Source organism: Adiantum capillus-veneris, chromosome 5, assembly GCF_014529385.1.
Source record: "Adiantum capillus-veneris isolate H3 chromosome 5, ASM1452938v2, whole genome shotgun sequence".
NCBI classification, from domain to species: Eukaryota; Viridiplantae; Streptophyta; class Polypodiopsida; order Polypodiales; family Pteridaceae; genus Adiantum; species Adiantum capillus-veneris.
In genome coordinates this window covers 69,078,584-69,092,003 of record NC_140935.1, presented here as the reverse complement: position 1 = coordinate 69,092,003, position 13,420 = coordinate 69,078,584, and positions in this window count along the sequence as shown.

Genomic DNA, 13,420 nt, shown 5'->3' with positions numbered 1-13,420 from the left:
GTGGTGCATGGGGAAGAACAGGGGGCATTTTGGCTGGCGTCAGGCGGGGCCTGGTGGTGCAAGCTGGCTGGTTTGTAGTACATTGATGACATGGCAGGGCCGTAAGGCCTTGTGCTCGCGCCCATTAGGGCCCAGTTTTTGAGGGCAAAAGCCCACCCCCCCCAAATAGCGAGGTCGCTATTGCCTAGGCGAGGGGTTCCCACAGCAGATGACAGTGAGCCAAGGAGAGAGAGAGCCCAAGGAGGCGGCCAGGTAGGCCAAGTAAAGGCAAGGGCCAGGAGGAAGGCCAGGACCAAAAGGGCGAATGAGGAGAGAGAAATAGAGAGAGAAGAGGATTGGTAACAGAGGGTCAAAGGTGAGCCAAAGGGGTAGTGCAAGGTTCGATAGCCCAAACGGGTAAAAAATGAAGGGACAAAAAATAAATAATAAAAAATGCCTAGTGGGAAATAGCAACATACCTAATGCCCCCACCAAGTGCAAAGAGAGCAAGAGAGAGCAGAGAAAAGCAAGGAGGTTACCTCCTCCCAAAGTTACCAAATGTGAATGCCAGATGGGCCAATATGAGAACAATTTCCAAAATTAAAGGCCCCCCTATAAAAGTGAAATTTTAATCAAATTAGGGGCTTTTTTTGTGCCGTTTGAATCCTGCAAAGTGGAGCTCTCTGATCAAGCTAATCCCTTTGTACTTTTTCCTTGAAATTGGCCATGGTGATGGCAGTGCAAGCCTTTGTTCATTCCTTCTGAAGTGCTATCAAGCCATTGTTGCCCCGTCTTAGTGTTGTTTCCCCTTCCCCCCTTCTCTTTCTCCTGCTCTGGTGTTTCCTCTTGATGCCCGCAGTGTGGAAGTGTGTGCCCCCCAGACTGACGGTGTTTTGTGTGAGAGAGTGAGATTAAGCAGCTGTGTGTGTGTAAGTATGGAGACAGACCGTGGCAGTAGGTGTGCATAGTGTGGTGGATTTGTGGAGTGTGTAAGAAGTGGAAATTGACCAGGTGGTGGTCTGCTAGGGTGTAGTGTGTTTTTGAAGGTGTTTTCTGAGAGGATAAGGGTGTTGTGGATACCCTGAGCTATAGAGAAGCCCTTGTGTTTGTGTGGGGTATGTTCCCCCATTCCCCCTCTCCAGCGTGACACTTTGCTTGTTGTGCATTCAAGGTCTGAGGATAGACATGTAGAGCAGGACAGCTCCTTGAGTGCATGACTAGAGCGATCACTAGTGGTGGTGATGGATTTTGATGCTTTGCGAGTTAGAGAGGAGAGCAGTGAGTCACATGTGCGAGATAGTGTAGTCTCATTGACTTTGCATACATGTACTTTTGCGGATGAGCTCCAGAGTGTTGTGCATGACATGTTTGTAGGTGCAGAGTTAGAGTGTCCATGCTCTAGCGAGACACAACGGAGTAGTCCTCTTAGGACAAAGATGCCTTCTACCATGGAGATGAGCGATATGGAGTTCTTTGACATGCTCATGCTAGAGGCTCATATGGTGATGCTAGGACATGAGGATACAGTCCCTATGGATGACGAGGGAGTGATGACTACCCTTGAGTCAGGATTGGTGCATCCATATGCGACTATTTTTTATGGTTATGCAGCAGTGAGGGTTGAGATACCTATTTCGAATAGATTGGCAGAGGTCAATGCACATGGCCTTGATGAAATTGGCATGGATATGCTTGCAGAGATTACATGTTCTTCATCCAATCTTCGGAACCCTCATGTACTACCTCTTAGTGTTGAGACCCGACATAGCAGCTGCAGTGAGAGCGTTTGCAATTGGGGTTGTTATTCGTGTGATGACTGACACTAGCATGATACATCACGGAGCGGTGCAAGTCATTACAGGATACATGCAAGGTAAGCATGTTGATTCTAGCACGGTGGTGCAACTAAACTGTGTTGACCCTAGCAGGGGACACAGGCAATGGTGTGTATGCTTATGTATACATGGAAGAGGGACAGAGCAGATGTGGAGAGCCTTGGCAGGCAAGTGTCAGCGATGATGTATGCATAATGCGGTTTTCTAGACCATATGGATTCCAAGATAGTCTAACTATGATGGAAAATAAAGGGTGATCAAGGTACTTTTTTGGTGTGGAAATGTAGAGCTTGAAGTGATGAAGGAGCAGGTCTAGACAGCTCGTCAAATGAAACCATGCTGCCCAACTTATGGCAATTAAAAGCTGGAGGGGTTTGCAAATCCTGAGATGGACAAGCAAGTAATGCCAGGTGGCGCATGCTGGTCTTTTTAGATTGGCAATTTGAGTCTCAGGTGCCAAGATATTAGCAGCTAAAGATTTGCTAGGGGACAGGTTTGTCCAGTTTTCTCGCTTTGGGAGGTGTGCCAACATGGGTTTTTTTGAAGCTTGACGGAGTTTGTAGGGGTAGTTCTCAACATATGGAGCTAGCAGGAAGTGATTGTGCGTCAATCGGAGTCAGATATCTGAGTCTGAAGTTGGCGATGTATGACGGTAGAATTGTACCATATAAGTTTTGGTGATTTTAGTTGCATCAAAGTGCAGACCTAGAAAATTCAAAGTGGGGTGATGCTTGTGTAGATTGAAGTCGAGAACCTAGGGATTCCATGGAATTTGACGGATCGGGAGCGGGATCACCTGACAGATAATGGCAGTCATTCAAAAAGTGGACAAAAAAGAAATTTTTTTGAGGTCTCAAATGTGGATTTTTTGAAATTGGAGGGTGGCCACCCAAGCGAGTGCCACGTTGCACCTGGGCTAAATCCATATGTGCGGGAAAAAGGCAAAGGAGCATGCTAGATATGCGCAAGGAGTCCCTCTCTAAGGGCATCTCAAAGGAGTCTCTTAAGGCTCCCATGCAAGGTGAGCTATGGAGGGAATGCACAGTGGTGTTGCGGGTTGTGCTCACGGCCGATCGCGATGAAGGAGGCATTGTTTTGGGTGGAACCATGCGACTTTGGTGGCATTGTGGCATCCGGTGGTGCATTGTGGGCAGCGAGGCAATGCTAACATGGCAGTCAGGGTTCATGCACCCAAGTCTTTTGAGGAGTACATGTGAGAGCACCGACGGCACGGTCGATGCCTCGCATAGGGAGTTGTTCATGCAGGGGGTGAAGTCCAAGCAAGGCCCTCACATGCAAAGTGGTAGTCAAAAATAGCAAAGGATGGCCGAAAGTAAAAGGGGCTTGTGCCCACGTGCAATAAGGTGGGGAAATTTTTGCTTTTGAGGAAGGTGGTTTTTGGGGTCTTCGACTAGAAGAGGAGGTGGGATCAACAAGGAGCGATAGAGCAGGAGAAGACCAGAAGGGAAGCGAGCTCTTGGAGTGAGAGCTGTCCAATTTTTTTTCACAAGGGGGTCATCCTTTGAGATCAAAGGAGAATGAGAAGGCAGATCTTGAGGAGGATCTCCCGACGTTAGAGAAGGAGAAGTGCTCGAAGGTTTTTGAGCCAACAAAGGCACCAAAGAAGTCTTGCTCGTGTTCTCAGGAGGGAAGTCGCATCATAGAGGCGACGCCAATTATTGCAAAAAAACTTTGTTGCTCTCCGTGCTTGTGACATTCTTATTTTTATGAAGTTCATGATGCTCTCAAGAAATTTTTTTGGATAAGGATAATCAAATTGAGGATTTGAATCTTCAACTTACTCAAAGAAACAATGTGGCGTCTTCTTCAAATCTTGATGTTATGAAAGGTTTTTTGAATGATGATGCTGTCATCAATGATCTTTATGATGTCGATGCTTTTGCGAATTCAGTCACGGAGATTAGAAGTCCATCTTTTTTCAAGGAAGTTCAGTTTAGTGATGGCATTCTTGAAGATTTGTATTCTTTATGTGGTCATGTTCCTGATTTCAATGGTTTTGTTGATGCCGAGGAGATGGTTTCGACTGATGAATATGCAATCTTTTTGCAAGTTCTTGATGATGGTGAAGTGGGTTTTCCTGAAGATGGTTCTACATTTCTATGTGATGTTGTTGATGGAGGAGACAATGTTGATATTTTTATATCTCTTTGGTTTTATGTCTTCATGCTTCATGATATAAGGGAAGTTTTTCAGGGAGCAGAAGTCAAAAGTTTTTAGTTTCAGGGAGATATCACCAATTCGAGAGTTTTGCACCTATAAAGTGGATTTCTTTATGTTTTTGAGAGGGGCTGTGAGCAAGTCATCTTGGTGGTGTTTTTTATGTATGAAGGAGAGTTCAACTTGTTATTTTCAAGCCTTGAATCAAATCATTTTGACGAAGAAGCAGATCAATTTTGGTGTTTCTTGAATCAAAATTTTCAAGAAAATCAATTAATTTTGCCTACAAGGTCTAAACCAGGTCTCCCAGTGTTTCATCTACATGTAGAGATATTGGATATGTTCAAGAGGCAATGTCTAATGGTTGCAAAATTTTCATCCTACCTTGAATCTTTCTTCAATATTTTTGAAGAGAATCTGGACTTGACACTGAACTTGAACCTGAACATGAACCTGCTAATGTGTTTAGTAAGCCATACAAGGCCTTTGCTGAAGAAGCGGCTAAGGAAGAAAATATGTTGTTGCAGAAGAAGTTCACTGAACTGAAAGGTCATTTTATACAACTGAAGTATAAGGGGCAACAACATGTTCATGACCAACCTAAACTAGAGGGTGTTGAATGTGAAGTGATACTGATGGATAATGCAAATCAGGGATTTCAAGAGCAGTTAATTGAAGATACAATTCCAGTCATAGGACAAGAGAATGAGGAAAAGCATCTGCATGTTGGGGAGGCATTACTGAACACTATCAAGAAAGTGTTGGCTAAGAACATTGCAGAACATACAATGGATGAGGTTGCAACTGAGATGGAAGTAAGTATTGACGTAGAGGAAGAAGCAAATGAGGAGAATTTGTTACTGCAAAAGCAGTATGATGAATTGAAGCAACAGTATGATGAATTGCAAAATCAATTGGAGCAGCAAAAACATCATCAACCTGAACAACTGCATACTTAGAGTGATATTGTAATGCCGGAAGCAACTGAAACTGAAGTTCAGATGCAATCTACTAAAGATGCAGTTACAGTTAAAGCTGCAAGTGAAGAGGCAAGTGGTGTAGGTGGACAACAAAATTGTAAATATCTAGTACTGATTATTGTTATAGATTTACTCAGTAGGGAGACTACTGAGGTTACAAAGGAAACAGCTGAAGCTAAAGTGGATGCAGGATTTGGTGAAGATGATGAGGATACTGCAATTGAAGGGGAAGTTCAAAGCAGACTAAAGTTAAAGATCATGTTGATGTTGAAATTTCTTATCAAGGGATGGGTTCTCACAAATATTTGTTAAACATTGTCCATCAGGTGTGCCAGGTGTTAGTGCCTGATGTGTCAGGGCACTTACTTTTTGATTGTAACTAAGGTCTTAGCTTTAAGCCTTAGGGGTTTGTTCACACAAGGACTAAATATGCCTAGGTAGTTTTAAACATCCAAATGGTCATATGGCATGGAGTAGTTTTTTGATGTAACCGGCATGCAATTTTTGCAGTCGTACTGTTGTTTTTCTCTGTAGTTTAATGGTGATGATGAATACACAGTGAAGCAGTACTTTATTATCTTAATTATGGTATTTCTTATTCATCTATTGTGCAGTTCTGTGATTAAATGTGCAGTCCCTTGCCTCGTTTACCTTTCTACTGCATGTTTCTTGTACTGATAACCTGTTAGGGTTGTGAGCCCCTAACAGTCCCAACGACCAAAAACCTGCAACAATCTCACATTTTACTGAACCTTTTTCACTTTGTACATGTATTTAAGTTATGTACAAGTCCCCCTTCAAAAACCTCACTCACGGGCACTTAAAGTAACCTGACAATTGTCATTAGACTAGCAACTTGTAGTACATTTACATGTTCTTGCTAAAGCAAGCTAAAAACCGCACAAAAAGAAAGCCCACACACACTTTTGACATCGGGGGTTATGCCCGTATGTACAAATTTACAAAAAATGGGGTGTCAAAAATGCTCCCAGCAACGTCAACGACGTTAGACTACCCATTACTTGTACACACCTTATTATTTACTAGATAGAAGAATAAGGGGCTCTCGCACACACATAGTGTAGAGCTACTCCACCCACATCATGTGTTCTCTCTCTCGCTCCCCTTCTCACTCTCCACACACACACCACATTCGTGCACTCACGTCTTAGCTCATCACGTTCTTGGGCTTACTTATGTAGCTTTCACAATAGCTTTTTCTACCTATGCTACTTCAATTTCTAAGAAATATTGTGACATTACTATTCAATGTTCTATCAGCGACATATAAAAATTTATAGGAGTATGTCAACTTACAATAAAAGGCTTCAAGATGTAGCCATGCAAGCTCTTGTTGTGAAATTACCTCTTTTGTGGTGGTTTTTTTACCATTGAAAATCTTTCATAAGTTAAGCTGATAGATTTTCTCAAACGTAATTAAGTCTTGGTGATTCAAAATACATGCTAAGACAACCACATCAAGTAATATGTCATTTGCCTAGTTAACTCTAGGTCATTGTGCATACACATAGATAAAACCACAATCAAAGTGTCTCATTATAGTAAAACTTGAAGTCCATGTTTCCATGACACTCAAAACGATTAATAAACAAATGCTCTCAAGAGAATTCTTCTATTATGTCTCTGTCATTCTGCATATACACAAAGATAAAACCACAATCAAATGTCTCATTTACAATACAATGTGAAGTCCATCTTTCCATGACACTCAAAACAGTTAATAGATGAATGCTATCAAGATATTGCATTTTGACAATGGCTTCCAACATGGCTAAGTGAGATGGCAATCTCACCTTATAAGAACCTTTATTAGGGAAATTGATTCTTTCCCCAAAATCTATGTAATAGAGAGCAGACATGAAAAAGTAAATAAGCAATTGAGAAAACACTTAATGGCTCATCTTGGTTGATGCATCTTCTGAGATTGTGAGAATTGCACACCTTACCACAGTAGAAAGAAGATGCTTGTTTTGTGGTTCACAATGAGAAAGAAGCATAATTGTATGACACAACCCATTATGTCTATTGTTGGCAAATTCCTAGGTCAAAGTCAAACTCAATTTACCAATCCATGATGAGATTTTTGCAAATGATACCTCTGCGTCTTACATGAGGGTTGGCCACCTTTCATAGATGAGTCATAAGGACATGAGCTATGGATGTATAATGCCTTTTTCTATCTTCATGGCTTGGAGTCAAGAAAGGGTTTTGTCCTCCCATATATAATATCAAATTTTGTGTTGCCTTTGAGCTCGTTGAAAGACATGAAATCAACATAAATGTATTCCCTCCTTTGTACCTATCACAAGCGTACACCAAACACAACACGAATAAATCTCAAGGATAATGCATCCCTTGAAAGTGTGCAAGACTTTAGATGTCCTACCCTTAGATTTAAAGGCCAGGTAGCCTCATATCTATAGACCACACAAAGAGGTATGTGCACCTTTGATTTGAAGGTTAAGTAGTCTCATGCCACAAGAGGTTTATGCTCCTTGATCTCCAAAGGCTCCTACCTATGTCCAAAAATCCGATTCTCTAAATCTCATGCACTTGTGTGAAGTCAAATCTTCTACGCTTATTTTCTATATACACTAAGAAGTAGGCACATGACTACACATTTTGTAGCTAAGAGAAACGCAATTAGATTTAGCTCACTATTCACTCAAGCTTATGCAAAAATTAACATAACAATGTATGTTGAAGAAATGAACATGTACCATGGCTACGAAGAAATATTGATCGCACAAAATGGGAGGCAAACTCAAAATCAATCTCTCTCTCTCTCTCTCTCTCTCTCTCTCTCTCTCTCTCTCTCTCTCTCTTATACACACACACACACACACAGACACACAGACAATATTCATATACACAAAATCTCTCTCTCTCTTATACACACTTACTTTTGGCCACTATACTTGGTGTTGATTGCTTCATTCTTCACACACACAGACAATATTCATTTGCCTCTGCTAAACTAGGACTCACTTGCTAGCTATTGAAAAAGAACATTACTTGGCCTGATCTAATCGCCTACGTGGACATGACTGCATATAATGCTTGAGACGATGGCTTGTCTATTTTGACTTTGGCTTATGATAGTGTAGGGAATGCTTTGCTTAAATGGAAACTAATGGATAGCCTCTAGTTGATTGTTTTATCTACTCTCTAGAAACACAAAGTTGTGATATTTTTACATAAATATTATACTTGTGCCCTTATGAAATGGAGCACAATAAAAAATGATATTGATTTGATGCTTATGTGGATAATCTGATCCTTTTAAATTTGGATTTATAGTGAAGGGATTGCTTTAGAAGTTGCACTAGATAGCCTCTAGCTATTGCTCCTTGTCACAGAGTGATCTTGGTTATGAATCTTGGTTGCCTGATATTAATTGGGAACTAGCTGCACACACACACTAGCTGACTTGGAACTAATTAATGCTTGGTTTCTTTACTTGGACCTTAGCAATTGAGTTTTGAATTCTAATATGAATTGCTAAGGAATTGGTCTTGTGATTTATCTTCCTAACTGGTTGTCTGATATTAACTAGGAACGGGTTGCACACACACATACCAACTAACTGGGAACTTATCAATGCATGGTTGCTTTACCTGACCTCAACAATTGGGTTTTGAATTCTAATATGGATTGCTAAGGAATTGGTCGTGTGATTTCTCCTCCTAAGTGATTTTGACATGCATGAGTTTGTTTTGGTAACTTCATCTATAAAAACTCAATACTGTCCTTTTATACCCTTTGTTCTTTCGACTAATGCTTGAGGGATTGTCGAGCCCTTCCAGACTTTAAAAATTTTATTCGACAAAGAATTAGCCGTAAGCAATACATAGAGCATGGCGCTATGATTCTAGAGATTACACATAGTTAGCTCTTTCATCCATTCTAGGATGGCCACCCCAATATCACCATTGGTCAGTGCTCCTTTAAGGCCTCCAAGTCTTGGTATGTGTGATTCATGCACGAGAGAGAGATCTGTTGTTGTAGATACCATGTGCAATTTTAGTCTCTACTTTGATATATGTTTTGGTTTAAATAACACACACAATGTTTCAGTCTTCATTTTGATACATGTTTTGGTAAAAAAAGCGCACATGTTTTTTTTCCTAGCTTTCATGTTTTGTTTTTTGGCAATAGCTCATAGGCTTCTTGGTTATTCTATTGTACTCCTAAATTTGCATTAGTATCTAAAGACATTTTCCTATTTTTGACTTTGCTTCATTGATGACGAGTTAATACGGTGACACTTTTTCAAATCTTGAAAAATCTTTGTTTTTTTCTTTTTTCTGACGCTAATGGATACTTATGTAGATTAATGGACACCAAACTGATATTTATATGAATAAATGGATCTTGTGAATTTCAACTTGCAATAGTGTAGGGAATGCTTTGCTTGAATGGAAATTGTAATAGATAGCCTCTAGCTAATTGTTCTATTTACTCTTTGGAAACACTAAGTTGTAAAACTTTGACATAATTGGTCTATTTACTCTCTGGAAACACTAAGTTGTGAAAATTTGATATAATTGTTCTATTTACTATCTGGAAACACTAAGTTGTGATATTTTACATAATATTATATTGTGCCCTTAGTGAATGGAGTACAATGAAAAAAATGATACTGAACTCATGCTTATGTCCAGGATAATCTGATCCTTTTAAGTTTGGCTTTATAGTGAAGGGATTGCTTTGGAAATTGCACTAGATAGCCTCTAGTTGTTGCTCCTTTTCATAGAGTGATCTTGGTTATGAATCTTGGTTACCTAATATTAAATGGGTACTAGCTACAGTCACACACATTCACACACCAGCTGACTGGGAACTATTTAATGTGTGGTTGCTTTACCTAGACCTCAACAATTGGGTTTTGAATTTTCATGGATTGCCAAGGAATTGGTCCTGTTATGATTTTGGTGAACACAATTTTTATTCTGGTAACTTCATCTGCAAAAACTTAGTACTGGTCTTTTATACCCTTGCTACTTTGGGCTAATGCTTAAGGAATTGTCACGCCTTTCAAGACTTCAAAAAGGAAATTTCACATAGGATTGGACGCAAGAAATACATAGAGCATGGTGCTATGATTCTAGAGATTACACAAAATCATCTCTTTTAATGCATTTTAAGATGCCCGCCCTGAGACCACCAATCGTCAGCACTCCTTCAAGGCCTACAATCCTTGGTACATGTGATTCATGCGCAAGAGAGAGAACCGTTTACTGGAGATACCATGTGCAATTTCAATGTCTACTTTGATATATGTTTTGGTTTAAAAAAACACACACAATGTTGAATGCCTTTTTTGCTTGGCTTTCATGTTCTTAATTTTGGCAGTATCTCATAGGTTTCTTTGTTCTTTTATTGTACTCCCAAATTTGCATTAGTATCTAATGACATGTTTCTATTGCTAGCTTTGCTTCATTGATGATGAGTTAGAATACCGTGACACTTTTTCAAATCTTAATAAATATTTACAAATCTTGAATTTTTTTCATGTTTCCAATGCCAATGAGTACTTATGTAGATAAATGGACACCAAATTGATAGTTATATGGATAGATGGATCATGTTAACTTTGGCTTGTAGCAAAGTAGGGAATGCTTTACTTAAATAAAAACTATAATGGATAGGCTCTAGCTAATCGTTTTATTTACTCTCTGGAAATAATAAGTTATGAAAATTTGACATACTTGTGCCCTTATGAAATGGAATATAGTAAAAAATGATATTGAAATGATGCTTATAAGGATAATCTAATTCTTTTAACTTTGGCTTTGCAATGAAGGGATTGCTTTGGAAATTGCACTAGATATCCTCAAGTTGTTGCTTCTTGTCATATAACGATCTTGGTTATGATCTTATTTTTTTGATATTAACTGGGACCTCGTTGCACACTCACACACATACACACACCAATTGGCTCCTTGTTAACTTATTTTTGATATTAATTGGGCCTTCGTTGCACACTCACACACTCACACACACACACCAATTGGCTCCTTGTTTATATGGATGCTGATGAGAATGCTATCGTTACATAAAAGTATTTTGCTTAGCTGTTGTCCGACTTTGAAACTCCTTGATTGTTCATGGGATCATTGGAATGATGCCTCATTTTTACTATATTATATAGAAATGAATCACAAGCTGAGTCTTTTTTGTACAGATCTCTGTCCACTTATCCAAAGCTACTTGTCTTTTGAACATTATGCTCTTTTGCGTATATGTATTATAAAAAAATATAATATCTAAATATCTAGATGATTTTCTCATACTAAACTAATCAGTAATATGGGATGATAAAAGAAAGCAAGAGTTAGAATATTAATATGTACTATCAGATCTATTCTCAACAAGGGACCGAGAGGAGAGATAAAGCTTATCTAAAAAAGGATCCAAATATAGAGAGGTCTACCAAAGAGAAATGTGCAAGAGTTAGAATATTAATATGTGATGGTAGATCTATTCTCAACAAGGGATCCAGAGGAGAGATAAAGCTTATCTCAAAAAAGGTCCAAATGGAGAGAGGTCTACCAAAGATCAATGTGCACCTAATGGATCTTTAAAAGATCTTGGGTTAAGCTTCATTAAATCCTCCAAAGGTTAGTGTTAAAAGTCGTTAGGCCTAGGACCAACGGGGTGACTATTGCCTATGGTATGTATTTTAAACGTTTGTAAATTTGGACTATGGTAACCAAGTGGATGCAAGTGGCCGGACACTCCCACTTGCAAGGGACGAGCCCTCATTGTAGGGGATGAGAGAGAGCACACACATACACTACAAGATCTCTCCTTTTTCACATAAGGCATATAGAACACTTGACAATCGTTTTGATGCCAAGTTTGAAACTAAATGGCAAGGTCCATACATAGTCAAGAAGGCTTTCAATTCAAGTTACTATCAGCTTATGGACTTGAATGGTAAAGAGCACTCCAGGAAGGAAAACGGGTATCGCTTGAAGCCTATTTGAGTCTCCTTATACCAAAGGATCTACCGAAGGACTGTCAAATAGCGACTATCTCATGTAAGTTTTGCTGCATGAAGCATGAGTGTGACAAGAATCCACACAATGAAAATCCTATCAAGGGACCAGATATCATAGAGGACTCAAAAGCACTCTCTTTGCAAAAGATGCTTTATGATGGTACATGAATATAACATCATCCTGGGGGAGGGCTAATGATAGCCATTTTTTGGCTCTCCGTAATTGCCATAGTGAGTTACCTCACCCTACCAAAATCACCTAAACATTGTGGCTATTCTTACCTTTTCATTGTACATAAGTGTGTGTGAGCTAGGGGGCTTTTCCCATATCTTCTTAAAACCCTCAACTAGCTAGTCACTAGGCTAGTTGAGCTGAAAATATATTATGGCCCATTTGTGTGTATATATTTCATTGTACATAGGGCCTAAATATAGGGAATTTTCATAATTATTTTGGTATTTATTTAAATATTTCTACCTAAGTGTGCTTTATTTTCCTATATGCTATGTACATTTACTCACCATTATCATAATATTTTTACCTATGTATTCTATTAAAAATCATTTCATGCAAGATTCTCTCATTTTTGGTGTGAATACACTCCAACAAAAAACCTCAAAAATACCTTTCACCATAATTCATTGCCTTTCACTAAATTCCTATTTCCTAGAGGTATTTTTTCTTATCTCTTGTAAATAAATATACTTCAATAAAAACAAATGAGGGTCCTCTCATTTGATTCCTTATATTTTCATATATCTCTTTTTTCCATTTTATATTTATATATAGCTGACACTATTCTAAATTCCATAAATTGTTTATATATACTGGCCTGTTTTTTCCCATCATATCCATGTATTATATTTGTGCATAAGCCACAACCATGCACATTTTCAAATCCCTAAGAATCAATTAGGTCATGCTCTAATGCAAGGAGGAGCTCACCTTTGGAGCCATATGCAAATTCAACAAAAGGGGGGCCACTGAAGACTTTTTTGTGAAGAAAAACATGTATTTTGGTGGAATTTTTTATATCCATCTCCACTCCGAATTTGAAGTGGTGGTCCAAAGATACAATATGTACCAAGAACTGAGTAATTGCCTCAAACATTTTGGTGATTTTTGGAGCAACCACCAGTGAGCTAGGATTTTTTGAGCGGACCTCAGTCTGCCCATTTTTCTCACAAGTAGCCCATAGTCTTCTCTCACCTCTTTCCACACTTCTACACACACACACACACTCATTCCTCTCCATCCCTCACTCAAACCTGCACATTCCATGGTTTCTCTCACCTTCTTCACCATTAGACTTCCCTCTTACTTCCATAGCTCTCATATGAGCTCTACATGTACATACACCATCTCTATGCCTCTCTCTATTATCTCCAAAGTACAATTCCATCTTACCCCTTCTCTATAT